Below are 7,178 nucleotides of genomic sequence, written 5' to 3'. Positions count from 1 at the left end.
GGCAAAAACTCTTAATCTGCGACGGGTTTCATATGCTCTACTTATTAGGTTGATGTGCCTGTTACCAGTATAACAAGAGCTGTCGGAGGACAGCAACGCTCGACTATTCAACAGCCTGGTCAACTGAATGAATACAAAAGTTGAAAAAGGGGCATAATTTTGTTAAAATTGGAAAAAGGGTTATGGAACCTTCACAGTGCTTATCAGCTCATGACTGAGTGTGTGAAGTTTCAACCCTTTCCCATTAGTGGATACTGAAATACCAGCTTACATACAAAAACTTAAAACCAAAAACAGCTAAGTTGAAAAAGGGGCATAATTTTGAAAAAAATGCAAAATAGAGTTATGGGACCTGCAAAGTACATGTCAAATCATGACGGTGAACAAGTGTATGTAGTTTCAATCCATTCCCATTAGTGAGAACTGAGATACCAGCTTACATACAAAACCGTAACCAAGAATTTCTAAGTCGAAAAAAGACATGATTTTGTAAAAAAGTAAAAAGAGTTATGAACCTGTGCAATGTAGGTCAGTTTATCACAGTGAATTAGTGTGTGAAGTTTCAATCCATTCCCACATGTGGTTTCTGAGATACCAGCTTACATACAAAACCTAACCAAATCGGGACGCCGACGCATGGGTGAGTCCAATAGCTCTACTATTCTTTGAATAGTCGAGCTAAAAATCGTTAACAAGTTCATATCATTATGTTGTTACAAACTCATTCACCAAAACATGTCCACACACACACAAAACTGGTCAATGTGTAATGGTATGTAAATGAAAGAAGTCAATGACGGCTATTATCCAGTTTCAAAGACAACACATGTAGGGCATTATCCATGGTTATTTTCGGCTATTATCCATTTTTCACACAAGGATCAATATAAATGGTTTTGGCATAAAAACGGCAAACGTAAACAACTTACTCTAAACTTTGTCAGATAGTGAAATAGTAGAGCTGTATATACAGTGAATTACAAGTATAAGAAACAATTCTAAATATTTTTTATAAATTTTCAAACTAAACTTACATGTATTTTGTAAACTATTTAACATACTGTGTATTGTATTCACAAAAATAAAGTAAAATAGTTTGAGTTTCATGGAAACAAATCACCATTCGTTCTTTTTGCAACATCTAGTAGTTAAAATATCTTATCAAGCCACAGCAACTGACCGAAAAACCTGAAATTTTCAAAAGTGTTCATCTGTCATTTTGTAGCATTTTGGAATTATCACATCATTTCGTATTATCCGGATAACAAGGGTGTATTAGTTTTGTGGAAAGTACGTACGTTTTCATCTGTATCATCCAGTCGAAATTTCAATAATTCTGTCTGAAAATGCAAAATGTAAAAAAAATAACAAGGAATTAACTTCCAGTAAACATCACAGGCACTCAAAGCAAATGACTAGTTCAAATCTGTTGGCCTTAAAGTAATGGATATGATATGTACATTTCTGTAATTCCAGTTTTAATCTAGTCACAGTTTTTTCTTTGGTTAGATCACGTCAAAAAATCAAAACTTCTAAAGTACTTGTTACACCAACTGGGAAATGCCTTCTCAGTATTACATGTGAAGTAGTCCATAATGTAGTTCCGTGTAGTTGATGAAATATGGTATTGTGAGGCATATAAAGATGCGGCAGTTTTATTTTTTAGCTTACTTTTATTGCTATGGTGTTATCTGACCAAAGAAAATATCTAGAAAAAAAACTAGATTAAAAATGTATATACAGAAATAAACTTAACAAAATCCAGTACTTAAGGCCAACAGATTTAAACTAATAAACCTTTGACCAATCAGAGGAGGCGAAATAAAACGAGATCTACTTGACTTTGCAGTTTATTTCTCAATAATTAGCCGATTTCAATAATAATAATAATAATAATAAAATCGCTTAAATTGAAATTGCATTGGCAAGCTTTGAACCAGCTATTGCAATATATAAACCCAAAGAGACTCTTTCGTAATGAAATTTGTTTCTATTTTGTGTAACACCAGTGTTATGTACTTCACAGATATTTCAGTCTCGGTTATGTTGAGCATAACAAACGGGCCGCTGACTAGCTGTTGATCTTCTTACTGTATATATTAAATACAACAACAACAACAACAGTCTTTACGTGCACTGCTTTATGATTTCATACCAACGTCTGATGGAAGAGTGTCTAGGAGATCTGAACATGAAAATCTGTATTATTTACTTGGATGATCTGAATAAACGAATATAAACGAATTTACTTCTCATCTCTTCTTATTTTAATGGAATGCTATTTATTTTGGCAACATTTTAGGTGTAATGTTGTCGAATTTCAAGATCTTGGCATAATTGGGATGGCTTCAGGCAGTAACTGTAAATAATTCAAATAGACCCCTTCAATGACATCCCATATTGACTTAACTCTATACTTACCCTGTCTTGTGCCTCAATTCCTTATTGTTTCAATATAGTTAGAAGAGTAAAATTTGGCCCAGATATTCTCCGGGCATGCTTCTCAATATCAAGTTTATTGGTGTTTGACACGAAAAGCTACAAGCGGGAACTGGTCAATTATTGTGTATGTGAAGGTACATCGATTGAGAAATTCAATGATATTCTCATAAAAAAAAGAGAAAAGAAAAACAAGCAATTTTGTAAATTAAAAATAGGGAAAAATGCAAATATTTCGCAAAACTATTTACATCCACCTCCCCCCTATCAGCTCACAAACACTCGTGACAATTTTCACCGCCACAATGGCAATGAAAAACTAAACGGACGTTTCAGTGAAATTTTTATAGTGACCGGTATGCAACTAAAATCAAACTCGTGATTAAAACAAAACACATTGACGTATCAGTACAACAAAAAAGTACACTACACCGTCATTTTAACTCGCTGTTCAAATCTTCTTAAGATATTACACCGGATCTCGTACGACAACAAGGTCCCGTGGCCCAATGGATAAGGCGCCTGACTACGGATCAGGAGATTGCAGGTTCGAATCCTGCCGGGATCGTACCTTTTTTCACAAGGAAAATTACAATAATTGACAATTTTTCATTTCTATGATGGCAATTTAACAGGTAAATCTTTGTATTTATCGGTGTTGCATTGTTTTATTTTTCGAGTTTTATTCCTGCGTAAATCACCAAAAAATAAGATACGCATCTGGTATATTTCGCATGGAAAAAGAAACTGAAACTTAATATAGGTTAGCTGGTGTTGTAAGAAATTTGTAATAAACTAAGAGACCGACACAAACTTCATTTGATATGAAAATGATATAGACATAAATCCCGACAGGACTCGAACCTGCATTTTCTTCATCCCTTATTCCAATCCCAACTAAAAGACAAGTGTAAAAGTCTGTTACTATGTGATTTCATAGTATGGTTATACTAGATGTTAAGCCAACTCCAGCCAGCCAGAACATTCACTAACCTTCAAAATCAATCATGGGAAATTGTAGAAAAGTTAAAGTTCTGTGGATGCAATAATCTTAAAATAGGAAATGAATGCAAAAATGGTGATACCGTAATAATAACGTATATACAAAAAATGAACATGTTTAATTTATCAAAGTTGATGAAAGCACATTTTACTGTGCCAGTGGTAGTGAGGCACTGTAATTCAGATATAATTGTATTCATATAAAAGAAAGATGTCCATCAAAGTCAAATATGACAATGGAGTTTTAGCAAAATTTGATTTCCTTAGATATCTGTACATTTCATAAATCATTGTGAAGTATATCAACCTTTTAGGAAATGTCCTCCCCTTTATACAAAACATCATACACAGCATTTGGATTTACATCTCTACCTACTGAAAATATGACATCCATTACCTACAGAAATCAATTTCTGAAATCAAATTTCAGTGAGTAGCCACTTTTATGTCAAATTAACTGTATTATAAACACAGTAAACAGTGTCTATGTTTAGAGCTTTATAATCATGTTCACAGTCAAACCTGTATTAAGCAGCCAGCCAAAGGAGTACCACACTCTGATTGCTTATGACAGGTGGATGCTCAAGACGTGGGGGGGGGGATAATAAAGTATCAATTCGGAAGTAAGCTGCCAGGCTGCTTAACGAAAATGACTGCTAAATACAGGTGAAAGCTAAGGCAGGTTCAACCATATAGCCTAAGCTTCTGTTGTCAAGTGTGATAAGTCTTAGCAATTCCACCGCATGTCCTTCAATAAATGCTGTTGTCGTAAACTCTAAAAAATGACATGAGAGAGATTGAAATAAGCTTTTAGTTTTCTTATTATCAAACTAAAATGAACAACAGCTGTTTCTAAGTCACACATGGCCCCAATGCTTGCCTGTTGGAGATAAATAGGTGCCTCAACCTTGACCTTCAGCCTTGAAAAAAGGATGTATCTTCTGACAACCATGAATCATTGTATGAAGTTTGAAGACCAAATGCTAGATTTTCTAGTATTGATCATAAAACGGATTTAATGGCAATTGACAGAAATAGGGGCTTTTTATTTAGTACCTAATTCGTCAATGCACGTTTTATCAGGGGTAGTTCCGAGCCAAATCGCAGTGAAGGCTGCAAATTCAAAATCATTTGAAACTATATAATCACACAAAGAAATAGTCTTATTTTTTTTTTTGACAGATCTTGGATTGAAACTACATAAACGAATTTTCTTCGCATGTCTTCCTATTTTAATGGATTCCTTTTTATTTTGGGTAACATTTTAGGTCTTATGTTGCCAAATTTCAAGATCCTGGCCATTCATACAATTTGAACTATTTATAAAATTTTCATTTCAAGTTCGAACTATGATTAGGATGGCTTTAGGCAGTATCTCTAAATCATTGAAATGGACCCCTTCATTGACATCCAATATTGACATAACTCTATATTTTCTCTATCTTGTGCCTGTATACTTCACAAGGCAGTCTGAAAGACAGCTATATCCCCCGCCACTGTTATGGATAGTGAAAGGGTTGATGGTATTGGGTGGAGGCATTAAACATTCAAGTTGTGACCTTGACCCTAACCTGGCAGGGGTGAATTTTGAATTCCGCACATTGTCTTGATAAGGGAAATACTACAGCCAAGTCATATTGAATTAAAATCTTTCAAGGGGATTAGGAGATACTGAGCAGACATAAAATGGAAGGCTTAAATCTTTGACCTTGAGTTGTGACCTTGACCTATAACCAACATGGCTGAATTACGAGTTCTGCTCATTGTCTTGATGAGGTGTTCAATTGACCTAAATTTCATAAAAATCCTTCAAGGGGTTTAGGAGATACAGAGCGGACACAAAATGGAAGGCTCAAACATTTTACCCTGAGTTGTGACCTGGACCTGAAACTGGCATGGCTGACTCGTAAGTTCTGCACATTGCCTTGATATGGTGGTTATTTTACCCAAATTTCTTCAAATTCCTTCTAGGGTTTTAGGAGATACAGAGCGGATACAAAATTGAAGGCTCAAACATTTGACCCCGAGGTGTGACCTTGACCTTGAGCCGACATGGCTGACTGGATCATTGACCCAAGTTTCATGAAAATCCTTCAAGGGTTTTAGGAGATATAGAGTGGAAACAAAATTGAAGGCTCAAACTTTTGACCTCGAGTTGTGACCTTGACCTAGAGCTGATATGGGTATCTTTTGAGTTTTGCACATATCATTTGACCCAAGTTTCATGAAAATCCTTCAAGGAGTTTAGGAGATACAGAACAAACACGAAATGGAAGGTTCAAAACTTTGACCTTGAGTTGTGACCTTGACCTTGAGCCGATGGCTGATTCATTGGTGCTGCAAATTGTCTTGATAAGGTGATCATTTGAACCTAATTTCATAAAAATCTTCGAGGGGTATAGGAGATACAGAGCGGACACAAAATGTTACGGACGGGCGGACCATTCCTATAACCCCCACCACTCGTGGCGGGGATTAAAAATTCCTAACTGTTTTATTGTAGTTAGACGGGTAATATTTGACCCAGATATTATCCGGGCATGCGTACCAATGTCAAGTAGTTCACGTCTATGGTATTGGTGTGTAACACGAAAAGCTACAGCTAGGAACTGGTCAGTCATTGTGCATGTGAAGGGAAATCGATTGAGAAATTCAACGTAATTCTCATATAAACAAAAAAAGAAATGAAACAAACAACTTTGTAAATTGAAAATAGGGGAAAAAATAATGCAAATATTTCGCAAAACTATTTATTTAGTACATCAATGTCCCCCATAACAGCTCACAAACACTCAAGACAATTTTCACATATACATGTGCAGTTATTACAGAGAATTAAAGCAATGAGAGAGAAATGAAATGCAGCCAAAATTTGGTGATATAACATATCAATATAACAAGCGTTTTCTTTATAATCATCCTGTTTTCTAATCATATACACTGGCAATGAAAACCTAATGGACGTTGCAATGAAATTTTATAGTGACCGGTCTAAGGTCTGTATCATGCAACTAAAATCAAAATCGTGATTTAAGAAAATTATTTCTTATCAGTTCAGCAAACAATACACTACCCTGCTATATCAACTCGCTGAATCTTCTTAACATGTTAGAACACGGATCTCATACAAGACCAAGGTCCCGTGGCCCAATGGATAAGGCGCCTGACTACGGATCAGGAGATTGCAGGTTCGAGTCCTGCCGGGATCGGACTTTTCTTGCACAAAGAAAAATACAATAATTGGCAATTTTTCAATTCTATAATTAGTCTTTTCGTGATGACAATTTAACATGTAAATCTGTAATCATCGGTGTTGCATTGTTTTTCGATTTTCCTCACTGTGTAAATCACCGAAAAATAAGTTATGCAAGTGTGGTGTATTTTGCATGGAAAAAGAACCTGAAACTTAATATAAGTTAGCTGGAGTTGTAAAAACTTTGTAATAAACCAAGAGAGCGGCACAAACTTCATTTGATATGAAAATGGTATAGATTGAAATCTCGGCAGGACTCGAACCTGCATTTTCTCGATCCGTTATTCAAATCCCAACTAAAAGACACACGTGTGATTTCATTTTATGATTATATTAGATATTTAGAAACATTCACTAACCTTCAAAATCAATCATGGGAAATTGTACAAAAGATGACGTTCTGTGGATGCCATAAGCTTAAAATGAGAAATGAATTCAAATTACGGCAATAATAACATATATACAAAAACAAATGTTTAATCTA

At 35.1% G+C, this 7,178-nt stretch overlaps 2 non-coding genes across 2 annotated transcripts; both read left to right on the top strand.

Moving 5' to 3' along the window:
• Nucleotides 1-2,934: 2,934 nt before the first annotated feature.
• Trnar-acg (transfer RNA arginine (anticodon ACG)) lies at nucleotides 2,935-3,007 on the top strand. The gene has a single exon. It is a non-coding gene; the product is annotated as a tRNA-Arg (tRNA).
• Nucleotides 3,008-6,577: 3,570 nt separating this feature from the next.
• On the top strand, nucleotides 6,578-6,650 carry Trnar-acg (transfer RNA arginine (anticodon ACG)). The gene has a single exon. It is a non-coding gene; the product is annotated as a tRNA-Arg (tRNA).
• The last annotated feature ends 528 nt before the right edge of the window (nucleotides 6,651-7,178 follow it).

This window comes from Mercenaria mercenaria, chromosome 2, assembly GCF_021730395.1.
Source record: "Mercenaria mercenaria strain notata chromosome 2, MADL_Memer_1, whole genome shotgun sequence".
Taxonomy (NCBI): domain Eukaryota; kingdom Metazoa; phylum Mollusca; class Bivalvia; order Venerida; family Veneridae; genus Mercenaria; species Mercenaria mercenaria.
Note: the sequence above shows the minus strand (reverse complement) of the source record. Positions and strands in the feature narration are given on the sequence as shown.